The following is a 13,794-nucleotide window of genomic DNA, read 5'->3' as shown; positions in this document are numbered from 1 at the left end:
ATACAATATTACTATTTAAGAGAATGAAAAGCTTTGAAAGAAGGACAAGAATATTGCACAGTTTAAAAGATTCAGATGAGGAAAATAAAATATCTTTGCTGTTTACAGAATTAAAAGTCTTCAAGGCAAGCGATTCTGCAGTATTTCAATGCTGGGTAATTGTAAAGCCTAACAGTGAGAAGAATAAATAATCAGATTATTAAAAAACAGCAGGAGACATACCCTGCAAAATTTAATATTGGAAATGGACCAAATAAAACGCAGTATTGAACATCTTTGACTTGACACATGAAAGTGGATAAATCCCCAGGATCTGATCAGGTGTATCCTCGCACTCTGTGGGAAGCTAGGGATGTGATTAGTGGGCCTCTTCTGAGATATTTCTATCATCGATAGTCACAGGTGAGATGCCGATTGACTAGAAGTTGGCAAACATGGTGCCACTGTTTTAGAAAGGCGGTAAGGAAAAGCCAGGGAGCTATAGACTGGTGAGCCTGACCTCAGTGGTGGGCAAGTTGTTGGAGGGAATCCTGAAGGACAGGATTTACATGTATTTGGAACGGCAAGGACTGATTAGAGATAGTCAGCATGGTTTTGTGCGTGGGAAACCATGTCTCACAAACATGATTTGAGTTTTTTGAAGAAGTAACAAAGAAGATTGATGAGGGCGGAGTGGTGGATGTGATCTATATGGCCATTCGGATACAGAGCTGGTTCAAAGGTAGAAGACAGATGGTGGTGGTGGAGGATTGCTTTGCAGACTAGAGGCCTGTGACCAGTGGTGTGCCACAAGGATTGGTGCTAGGTTCACTATTTTTGTCATTTATACAAATGATTTAAATATGAACATAGGTGGTATAGTTAATAAGTTTGCAGACAACTCTAGAATTGGAGATGTCGTGGACAGTGAAGAACGTTACCTCAGAGTACAACAGGATCTTGATGAGATGGGCCAATGGGCTGAGGAATGGCAGATGGAGTTTAATTTAGATAAATGCGAGGTGCTGCATCTTGGAAAAGCAAATCAGAGCAGGACTTAGACACTTAATGGCAAGGTCCTGGGGTGAGTTGCTTAAAAAAAAGAGACCTTGGAGAGCTGTTTCATAGTTCCTTGAAAGCAGAGTCGCAGGTAGATAGGATAGTGAAGAAGGCATTTGGTATGCTTTCCTTTATTGATCATAGCATTGTGTAGAAGAGTTGGGAGGTCATGTTGTGGCTGTTCAGGGCATTGGTTAGACCACCTTTGGAATATTCCGTGCAATTCTGGTCTCCTTCCTATAGAAAGGATGTTGTGAAACTTGAAGGGTTCAGAAAAGACTTACAAGGATGTTTCCAGGGTTGGAGGATTTGAGCTATAGGGAGAGGCTATATAGGCTGGGGCTGTTTTCCCTTGAACGTGGAGACTGTAGGGTGACCTTAGAGGTTTATAAAATGATGAGGTGCATGGATAGGGTAAATAGAAAAGATCTTTTCCCTGGGGTCGGGGAGTCCAGAATGAGAGGGCATATGTTTAGGGTGAGAGGTGAAAGATATAAAAGAGACTTAAGGGGCAACCTTTTCATACAGAGGATGGTGCGTGTATGGAATGCAGTGCTAGAGGAAGTGGTGGAGGCTGGTACAATTACAGCAGTCTAAAGGCATCTGCTGGGGTATATGAATAGGAAGGGTTTAGTGGGATGTGGGCCAAGTGCTGGCAAATGGGACTAGATTAGGTTAGGATATCTGGTCAGCATGAATGAGTTGGACCGAAGGGTCTGTTTCCGTGCTGTACATCTCTATGTTTCTGACTCTATCTTGGATAAAACATCTTTTAAGACACAGAACTGCTACAAACCTGAACACTGAATTATAAGCTGAACAGGTACATTCACTATTGTACTCAAAGCTTACAGCTGATGACACTTTGATTCACCCAAGCAAGAGAGATGGCACAAATACTTTTATAAAAGGTGTACATGTTTTTCACAATTACTACAAACTGAGAACAAATTAAATTTTTGAAAGAGCAGAACTTAACAGAAGAGTTCAGCATCAAGGAGGACCTGTCGATAATTTCATTAATGATCTCTTCAGATTAGCAGACAACTGTGACTATGGAGGTATAAAATCAGAATTCATAAGAGACAATATTTTTTCTAGAATTATTGGTGAGTCAGATTTATACACAGATTGGTTAGATTTATTACATTCTGAAGAAAATTTGACTTTGGAGAAAACCTTTCAGTTTGTGTCGAAGTAAATCCAGGAAGAAACACAGACAAATCCAAGGAAAGAGGGACAATCTTATCACATTCAAGCACCAGAATCTATCCAATTGTTAAGGTAAAAAACTCTCGCATGTGACAAGACAACAACAAGCAGAGGCAGCAAAGCCAATATTAAAAATCATTGCCAGTGCTGTGAATCCATGAAAGTTTCACAGACACAAACAGTGCCCCAATGTAAAATGACAAGTCATTTCCAGAGGGTGTGCAGAAGTAGGTTACAGTTTGAGAGCAAAAAAGAAATTAATGACAACTCATTTAACGATGCTAATGGAGTAGCACCACCAGCATTTGAAAAGGTATTTGTATGTGTTTGGACCTCAGCATCCATGAGGCAACAGAAGGTGTTTACCTAGTTCCAAGAAACCATGAACAAATCAAGAGAAATCAAATTTTGACAATGCAAACAGAGGTCAATCAGGGAAAAAAAAGGACCAAACTCTCATCATCCAACTGATTAAAGGGTAACCACTAAATATGTATGTGGCTTCCTATTTCATGGTGAAACTGAAAAAGAAGAAAAAATCTATTGAGATGATCTATGCTGAAATGAGACAATTGTTCCATACTGTCAACAGGAAGAAAATCTGCAACTGTACAGGAGCGTGGAAAATGTTTTCCATTCCTCTACTCACTGAAGATCCTCCAGATGACAGGAATTAGCAACTTTTATGATTAGAGGCAAATACTGAGACCAAGAATGAGTAATACAACCCACTTGAGCTCAACCCACTTGAATCAGAAAAACCATTTGTAGTGCAAATTTTAAGAGATTTGAAGAACATTTCAATTCTTCATTTCCAAGCAGAATAACTGGCACCCAGGGACAGACACCCTTCCCTTCAATTTACTTACCAGCTTCTGAGGCAACTATTTCCAGAACTGAAGTCACTGTCACAATCCAATCACTGTTCATGGGTGGTTAGTGGTGTAGGTTAGAGGAAACAGTGAGAAAGGTAATCTATAATCAGTACCAGTTATAGAGACAATGCTAAGTAAGCAGCAATCCTTCAGTATCCTGTCTGAGGATAATGCCTGATGCTCCAGTATAAGAAAAACATAGGAGTGAAGATGTCCAATCTAACCAACAAGTTGAAGTGAAGAGTTTACTTACTTAAGCACAGAAAAATCAGCATATTGAAGATAAAGAAATTATCAAGCTTCAAAATCCAGGATACTGCAAAGAAGAGAGCACTCATCTCTCCTGATCAGCCTTCTTCTGTGATGGAAATTCTTGAGGTTAAAGGGCCACTGGATATTATCAGGCAGTTACCTGATTCCACAGAGAAAAGTACCTCTGCAACAGCCATTCAGGAGACTAGGGCTTTCCAGATAAGATAATAGTTCAAAAACTTGGGTCAGCATAAACAACATCCTCTGTAAGGTCTTATAAGAAATTAAAGATCTTTCAGTAGAGAGACTGATCATCTAAGGGCAAGATCAGAACTAAAGTTAACGGTCCTCGAGCCAAATACTTATTAATTTCCGAAATCCAAAGAAAATACATTCTGAAGGAATTGCAAAACCTCCAGACCATCTGATTTTTCGATATCATTGACATACGGAGAGATGGGGTAATTATATGCATGAATGTACAAATGTTAACATTGGAAGGAAACACTTGGAGAGATGTTGTATAAGGAAATGTTCTGAAAGATGGAAGACTGCATCAGTCTGATGATGATGTATAGTCTTGGATGGGGAAATTGGGAGAATTGCTCTGCACTTTAAAGGGGATCGGTGTGATTGCTAGGCCTCCCAGAAGTCTTAGTAACATTGTCTAAGTAACTAATGTAATATGTACCTAATTTGTTATCATGCAGTAAACTACATCTTGTTCAGACAAAAGCCTCTTCATGTTAAGACTAGTGATTGTTCCTTTACCACTTTGAAACAAAGAGACTCAGTCAAGGAAAAAGGAATAGTGCCAACATTCATTTTCCTCCAAATACCACAGGCCACTTGCTGGGTAAACCTGCAAACAGGGATGCAACACAATGCTTTACAAGGAGCATACTATGTAAGCAATTGGTTTTGTGTTACTTTTTCAGGGCAGTGTGGTTTGACTGTACTGGAATCTGATTTCTTTGTGTGTTTCAATGAATCTAAGCAGTTCATTTCTCATGAAAATCTATGGCATTGCTGTCTCAGTATCGAGAAAATCATTTGAAGAGAATTTCTCAATCTGATAGTTGTGGCTTTAGTTTACTTGTTTATGTTGGTTCTTTTTTTAAAAAACAAATTCTCATCTGGGTGAGCACTGTTTGTGCAAAAATTGAGAGTGAGCCTGGAGCTCCAGCAGCAGGTTCATGACATAGTGTTCTTGACAATGAATTGGTCCTCTGGCTGCAGAGAGACTGAATGACTGTCAAGGGAGTGAGGTAAACCACTAATGAAATGCAGAACTGCCAAAGATATGGATAATGAGGAAAAAGAGGAATACACTGATCGCTGCAAGGGAACCTGTAAATTTCACCTGAGGGAGAGAAATCTGGGACCAGGAAATCAAACAAGACTCGTGATAATTAATTTGAGTTGCAGGAGTTGGAAGAATGGAAATAAAGGTCATAACTAAGGAAAAAAGAAAACATTATAAAATAAATTAGTAAGTAAATAAGCACAAACATGACCAAAATGAATTTTGCAATGGTATAACTAAAACAAATACCGTCTCACCATAACAAACAGAAAATCAGGTTTGAGGCAGAAACAAAGAGATTTCTGTGGGACTATAAGGAACAGTCATGGGAAAGGAGGAACCTAAATCCCAACTCCTGCCGACCAAGGACAAAAGAATGAGGAGGCCAGAACAAAAAAAAATCCAGTTTACTAGGTGAAGGTTTTTCAAAATGTTTTTAAACAACCAATGTCTTTCATCTCATATGTACATAGCTGGAATATTTTAACAAGGCTGTTACTGCATCTCAGATCTCAATCTGGGCGGCACGGTGGCACAGTGGTTAGCACTGCTGCCGCACAGTGCCAGAGACCTGGGTTCAATTCCCGCCTCTGGCGACTGACTGTGTAGAATTTGCACATTCTCCCCGTGTCTGTGTGGGTTTGCTCCGGTTTCCTCCCACAGTCCAAAAATGTGCAGGTTAGGTGAATTGGCCATGCTAAATTGCCTGTAGTGTTAGGTGTAGGGGAATGGGTCTGGGTGGGTTGCACTTTGACGGGTCAGTGTGGACTTGTTGGGCCGAAGGGCCTGTTTCCACACTGTAAGTAATCTAATCTAATCAATCTCAGCTTTAAACTTAATGATTGACGATGTTCATTACAATAACGTCCTCTGCATTTTTCTCCTTTAACTCCTGAGTACATGCAGCCTTATGTCTGCACATTATACCACATTCATTTGCAAGCAAATGATTACTTCAGTGATTTTATGTTTTCCTAGCTTCTAGAGTATTAATTGTTGGCAGGTTTGAAACTGTTTCAGTTTCCCTCTCCCTCCCCCACCTTTTGTAGCCTCCCTCTGATTCTCATCCCAAATACAGCTTTCCTGTCTTCACTATCTCCTAAATGGCTCCCTGTCACCCCATATTCTGTTATGGACACTTCCCTGCTTGTGGTCCACTTTTAGATTAGATTAGATTACATTACATTACAGTGTGGAAACAGGCCCTTCGGCCCAACAAGTCCACACCGACCCGCCGAAGCGCAACCCACCCATTCCCCTACATTTACCCCTTTACCTAACACTACGGGCAATTTAGCATGGCCAATTCGCCTGACCTGCACATCTTTGGACTGTGGGAGGAAACCGGAGCACCCGGAGGAAACCCGAGCACCCGGAGGAAACCCACGCAGACACGGGGAGAATGTACAAACTCCACACAGCCAGTCGCCTGAGGCAAGTCAGTCACTTGCTGCTGACTTGTCTCCCCACCAGCCCCCTTGTGGCCTCCCCCTCTAACAAAGCCATCTTGCAGCCTCCCTGTCTCCCCTAATTTCTCCGCCCTGGTCTCCTCTGTCTACCTCATAGCCCACCCCAACCACTGAGCCAGTAGGCAGATGATAACAAGGAGATCTCCACCTGCTGTCCTAGTGTCAGCAAAAAGACTGCTCTTGTCCCTGGCCTCCCACGCCTCCCTCAGCAAAACAACTACTGGCTCTCTCTTTCCACTCCTAGACCACAGCCCTCCAACCCCCGCCCCAGCCCCTGCTCTCAGATCTTGAACTTCTCTCCATTCCTTGTTCACTGCACCTCCAATCGTAGGTTGTTTCCCTCTCACATTTGCTGCTGATAGGTTTACCATTGAGCCTATCAGCAGCAAGCACAAGAAAGAGCAGCAGGCATGATGGGATGAATGACCTCTTCTGCTGTAGCAACTCTGTGAATCAGCCTGTGATTGGAGGTATAGCTCCTCACCATTTCCTATGTCCAGGGGAGGCACTTCTCTGATTGGCTGACCCTATGAGTGAATTTGCGTGCCGTGTGTTGATTTTGGGCGGATTTATTGCCTGTCTCCTTGCAGATTGGGCATTGCTTCAGTGTGACATATATAAAGCTTTCTACTACCCTGGAATTCAATTCATGATGTAGCCCTCTTGGATGATCCTCTTTTATACTTTCCTCAAATGGATACTGGAGTCTCTTCAATACAAGACATTCTGCATTCCACACTTGAAGAGTGCATTTTTGGGCAAGATTAATAGAGGATTATGAGCAACCAGATTTATGGATGCTTCAATCATAGAATCAAAGAATCCCTACAGTTTGGAAGCAGGCCATTCAACCCATTGAGTCCACACTGACCTTCCAAAGAGAATCCCACCCCCACATCCCTGTAACCCTGCATTCACTACGGTCAATCCACCCAACATGCACATCCTATCGATGAATGGTGTGACACTTGAAAGAGTCAGAAAAGATTTACAAGAATGTTGTCAGGGTTGGAGGATTTGAGCTATAGGGAGAGGCTGAATATGTTGGGGCTGTTTTCCCTGGAGCGTCAGAGGCTGAGGAGTGACCTTACAGAGATTTATAAAATCATGAAGGGCATGGAGAGGATAAATAAACAAAGAGGTTTACAAAATTATGAGGGGCATGGATAGGGTAAATAGGCAAAGTCTTTTCCCTGGGGTTGGGAAGTCCAGACTAGACGGCATAGGTTTAGGGTGAGGGGGGAAAGATATAAAAGAGACCTAAAGGACAATTTTTTCACACAGAGGGTGGTACATGTATGGAATGAACTGCCAGAGGAAGTGGTGGAGGCTGGTACAATTGCAACATTTAAGAGGCATTTGGATGGGTATATGAATAGGAAGAATTTGGAGGTATATGGACCGGGTGCTGGCAGGTGGGACGTCCAGAAGTGGGGAAGTCCAGAAGTAGAGGGTGTGGGTTTAGGGTGACAGGGGAAGGCTATAAAAGAGACCTCAGGAGAAGCTTTTTCATGCAGGGGGTAGTAAGTGTATGGAATGAGCTGCCAGAGGAAGTGGTGGAGGCTGGTACAACTGCAGCATTTAAAAGGCATCTGGATGGGTATATGAATAGGAAAGGTTTGGAGGGATATGGGCCAGGTGCTGGCAAATGGGACGAGATTAAGTTAGGATATCTGGTCAGCATGGATGAGTTGGACTGAAGGGTCTGTTTCCATGCTTTACTTCTCTATGACTCTACAACTCTGACATAAATAGTAGTTGACAAATAAATGTTAGCTGCTCATCAACATCCTGTGCAGCTACAAGTAAATCATAATGCTAGGTATATGAAATTACAAATCATATCAACATCCAATGCAATAATTATAGATTTTGTCATTCCAAACTTAGGTTGTTGCTGAATGTTTGTACTGACAATGACTGTATTCCAAACTATGTATTACCATCTAACACTAAAGTGTAGGAGCAATGGTTAGTGGTTTGTCATTGATAGCATGGTAATGACAGCAATTTTAAAAAGCTGCACTCAAGAAACAGATTCCACTCGTATGTATTAATGGAAATGTTCTTCATAGGATCGCAGTATTATTATAGCAAAGGGGGCGGCCATTTGGGATCTATCGAGTTTGTACCGTCTCTCCAAATGAATAATTCAGCCAATACTGAGCTAATTTTAATGTAAAAGCTTTCTTAAAATTTGAATATATATTTAAATCAAAAGTTTTGTTAATTGAAATGTTCAGATATTGTGAACAGTGGAGAATGACGTGGCAAAGTGGGTGAAGAGTGCAGCAGCATGTGGTCCACTGAGGGAGTAGCAACTTGGGAGAGCAAGTGGGTGGTGACTGTTAGACAGACAATGGACGCACAATGATGATGTCACAGCACTGAGCATGTTCCTATTTCCTGTGCAGTGATAGGAAATACAGTGTAATTAAAATCCCCATTATAGAGTTATAGAGTCATAGAGATATACAGCATGGAAACAGGCCCTTAGGTCCAACCTGTCCATGCTGACCAGATATCCCAACCCAATCTAATCCCACCTGCCAGCACCCGGTCCATATCCCTCCAAATTCTTCCTATTCATATACCCATCCAAATGCCTCTTAAATGTTGCAATTGTACCAGCCTCCACCACTTCCTCTGGCAGCTCATTCCATACATGTACCACCCTCTGTGTGAAAAAATTGTCCCTTAGGTCTCTTTTATATCTTTCCCCTCTCACCCTAAACCTATGCCGTCTAGTCTGGACTCCCCAACCCCAGGGAAAAGACTTTGCCTATTTACCCTATCCATGCCCCTCATAATTTTGTAAACCTCTGTAAGGTCTCCCTTCAGCCTCTGACGCTCCAGGGAAAACAGCCTCTCTCTATAGCTCAAATCCTCCAACCCTGGCAACATCCTTGTAAATCTTTTCTGAACCCTTTCAAGTTTCACAACATCTTTCCGATAGGAAGGAGACCAGAACTGCACACAGTATTCCAATAGTGTCCTAACTAATGTCATGTACAGCCACAACATGACCTCCCAACTCCTGTACTCAATACTCTGACCAATAAAAGAAAGCATATCAAACACCTTCTTCACTATTTTATCTACCTGTGACTCCACTTTCAAGAAGCTATGAACCTGCACTCCAAGTTCTCTTTGTTCAGCAACATTCCCTAGGACCTTACCATTAAGTATATAAGTCCTGCTAAGATTTGCTTTCCCAAAATTACTCTATTTTTCAAGTACCTCTGTAACTTCCTTGAAAATGCTTTCCAGTGTGTCTTTTGCAATACATTAATAATGTAATTGCACTTTTCTTTTGCTGTTTAGCTCTAGTTAAGTAGATGAAGTCCTTGACCCTTCTGAGTCATTGTCTCCAACACTGGAATGTTTTCCTTCATTAATACCACCATTCCTGCCCGCTTTATTTTCATTGCTATCTTGGGCTGGATTTTACAGCCACAAAGTGGGTACTCTGCTCCCTTCCATATGAAAATAAAATATTTAGTCATGACAGTACCTTATACTTTTTGCATTACTTTTCTTCTTTTTTCCATTAGCTTTATGTATGCCTTAGAAATTATGGTTGATAAATTTAAGGTCTAACACTCAAAGTGAGTCACCCATGTTGCCTGGTATACAAAGCCAGCAAGAACCAGAGATCTGCCCATAGTAGCACTTGGATCTCAACTGAGGTGCTATTGCACGGACCACTGACTCTGGTAAGAGTTAATATCAGAGGACATGCTGAAGTTTGATCCAAAAGCAACAATCCTGACCATTGCCTGTGGCATTTTATGCCACCGCATTCAGCAGAGTTTAAATCATAGAGTGATAGAGATGTACAGCACAGAAACAAACCCTTTGGTCCAACACATCCTTGCCAACAATTGGCCCATATCCTTCTAAACCCTTCCAATTCATATGCCCATCAAAATGCCTTTTAAATGTTGTAATTGTATCAGCCTCCACCACTTCCTGTGACAGCTCATTGCATCTATGCACAATCTTCTGTGTGAAATATTGTCCCTTAGGTCCCTTTTAAATAGATGCCTCTCACCTTAAACCTTTGCCCTCTAGTTTTGGACTCCCTTACCCTGGGAAAACAACCTTGTCTATGTATCCTATCCATGCCTCTCATAATTTTATAAACCTCTATAAGGTCACCCCTCAGCTTCCAATGCTCCACGGAAAATAGTCCCACCCTATTCAGCCTCTCCCTATAATTCAAACCCTCTGATGGTTCAATATAATTGCTTGTTACTTTCTATTTTATGAAGAGGGTTGGTTAGGACTATTTCTGCAGTCTGACATTGCTTTTGTTCACATTCATTTATTATTTAGTAAAGCTAGCTGTAGGCTTTAGTGTAAGCCAGTCTGGTTTACCCTATCATTGTACAATGTCAAGGAAAACAATAATATAGGACACATAATATAACCAGTGACTTAGATTCTATGTTTTACTCTTGAAATCACCACTACAAATTATTTAGATATTAAGCAGTAAAAGTTTAACTCCGAATTAATCAGAATTTGTCTACTGAAATACTCTAAGGTGCTGAATCTGAGAAAAAAATCTAGAGCAACATAACAAAGATAACACCGCTCCCAAAAATAGATTCCATTATACAAATCACAGAACAAAAGGAAATGGTTGGAGGGAAGTAAGAAAGGTCCAGAGGAGGTGTTAATAGCAGACTGCATATCAGCTCTCCTGCAAATGAAACCAAGAAAGCCAGACATAAAAAGGATGGGGAGAAGGCAAGTAAAGTAACATTGGAGGTCAGAGTTCATGGCCCGAGGGCAATACAATGTCTAACCAGAAAGTAAGGAGCTGTTCCTCCAGCTTGTGTGGGACTCCATTGAAACAGTGCAGTAGGTCTCGGACTGAAATGTGAGCGTGCGACAAAGGTGATGCATTGAAATGAAACGTGGCCAGATGGTCAGGGTCACGCTTGTGGATAGAGCAAAGTGGTCATTCAGTCTGTTGAGTAGACTGCATTGTGAACAACTATTCAGCAGGTTAGATTAAAAGAAATAAAAGTAAATTGCTCCTTTACTTGAAAGGTGTATTTAAGGCCTTGGAAAACCAAGAGGTAGAAGGCAAAAGGGCATGCATTACATTTCATTGCGATTGGAAGGTGCCGTGGAATAAGGTATTGAAGGAGCTGGAGGAATGGACCAGCTAGTCATGCAGGGACTCATGACTTCAGAGTGCTGATAGAGGTAGTGGAATCCTGCAAGAGATGGCAGATATGGCAAAGGATAATCCTGTGGCTTGTAGAATGGTAAGTGAGGATAGGGTCCAGACAGTCCCTATCCATCAGCACTGTCTTTATCTGGTTGATCTTGTTCTCTCATTGAGCAATTTCTTCTTTAACTTATTTCCTCCAAACTAAACCTGTGGCCATGGGGTTTGTGGAATATTACTTGTCCCACTCCACTGCACATACCTTCTGCAACCCTTTCTGTGGTGCATCAATGGCTGTATCAGTTCCACTTCCTGGTCTTATCCAGAACTGGAAAAGTTAATCAATTTTCCTTCAAATATATCCATGCTTCTCTCTCTTTCACCTCTCACCTCTGACTCTTTCCTTCTCTTTCTTGACTTCTTTGTTTCCATTTCCGGGAATAGTTTTCCGAATAATATTCATAACAAATTCACTGTCCCTAACAAGATAGCTCCACTATATTTATAGAGTCACAGAGTCATAGAGATGTACACCATGGAAACAGACCCTTCAGTCCAACTCATTTATGCTGACCAGATATCCTAAATTAATCTAGTCCCATTTGCCAGTACCTGGCCCATATCCCTCTAAACCCTTCCTATTAATAAACCCATCCAGATGCCTTTTAAAGGTTGTAATTGTACCAGCCTCCACTACTTCCTGCGGCAGCTCATTCCATACTCTCATCACTTTTTGCACAAAAAAAGGCCCTTCTTAAACCTTCACCCTCTCACCTTAAACCTATGCCCTCTCATTCAGGACTCCCCCACCTCAGGGAAAACCTTGCCTATTTATCCTATTCATGCCCCTCATGATTTTATAAAGCTCTGTGAGGTCACCCCTTGGCCTCAGACACACTAGAGAAAATAGTCCCAGCCTATTCAGCCTCTCCCTATAGCACAAATTCTTCAACCCTGGCAACATCCTTGTAAATCTTTTCTGAACCATGTCAAGTTTCACAACATCTTTCCAATAGGAGGGAGACCAAAATTGCACACAATATTTCAAAAGTGACCTAACTAATATCCTGTAGAGCTGCAACATGGATTCCCAACTCCTGTGTTCAATGCTCTGATCAATAAAGGAAAGCATACCAAATATCTTTTTCTTCTTCTTCCCATCCACTTCCTGGAAGGATTGCATTCCATCTTCCCCATTTCTCCTCTTCTGTTGCATCTGTTATGATGATATTAACTATCATAATACTGCTTCCAATATGTCATCTTTTTTCCTCAACAAAGCATTTCCTACAACTCCCAAATATAGTGGACACATTTCTGCATTCACTTCTGCCCTCACCTTTTCCTATCCCTGCCATAACCAAGATAGATTTTCCCTTGTCATAGGAACATGAGGCGGTTTTGCTATCAAGCCTGCTCTGTCATTCAATGTAATCATAGCTGGTCATCCACTTGAAAGCTTTTTCCCAGACTATCCACATAGTCCATTACATCAATGATATTTAAAAATCAATCAGTTCCTATATTAAACATACTCCAACAAGTGACTTTACATTGTTTGTAGTGGAGAAAGCCAAAGATTTAAAACCCATTGAGTAAAAATAGAGTCTCCTCATCTTTGTCTTAGTGCCTTTCTCCTTATCTAGATATTGTGGCCTAGTGCTAGACTCATCAACCAGAATATCTGATCTGCATCTGCCCTGTCTATCCCTTCAAGTATTTTACACATTTCAATGAGATCAACTCTCATTCTTTGAAACGTGCCAATACGGGTTCAATTTGCCTAATCTCTCTACATTGGGCAATCCTCAATTCCGGGAGCAAGGCTGGTGAATATTCTTTGCACTCCCTTTATGGCAATAATATCTTTCCTGAGATAAGAAAACCAAAATTGCACATAGGTGAGGCAAGACTTCACTACTCCTGCACTTAAATCCTCTTACGATAAAGGCTAACGTACACTTAGCCTGCTGCACCTGCATGTTAGCTTCCAGAGACATTGACCAGGCACGTCCCTTTGTACATTTACACTTTCTAACCTCTTACCATTAAATATATTCTCTGCATATCTGGTCCTCCAGTCAAAGTGGAGAACCTAACATTTTTACACGTTACATTCTGTCTGCCACGTTCTTGCCCACACATTTAGTCTGCCCAAAGCCCCTTGAAGCTGCCTCCTAACTCCTCAAAGCCTGTTTACTTTCTACAAGTCACAAGTTAGGAGTTGATGCAATACTCCCCACATATGTAAATGAGTACAGTTCCAACAACACTGAAGAAGTTTGATGCTGTCCAGGACAAAACAGTCCATTTGATTGGCACCACATCCATTAATAATCACTCCCTCCACCATTGACACTCAGTAACAGCAGTGTGTGCATGCAGAATTTCACCAGAAATTCTTAGTCAGCCCCTTCCAAGGACAGTGACAAGGTTAGGGTTCCCCTCCAAATTCCC

This window comes from Chiloscyllium plagiosum, unplaced genomic scaffold (assembly GCF_037043375.1).
Source record: "Chiloscyllium plagiosum isolate Xiang-an unplaced genomic scaffold, Cpla_swu_hap1 HiC_scaffold_4, whole genome shotgun sequence".
NCBI lineage: Eukaryota > Metazoa > Chordata > Chondrichthyes > Orectolobiformes > Hemiscylliidae > Chiloscyllium > Chiloscyllium plagiosum.
This window is presented reverse-complemented; position numbering follows the sequence as displayed.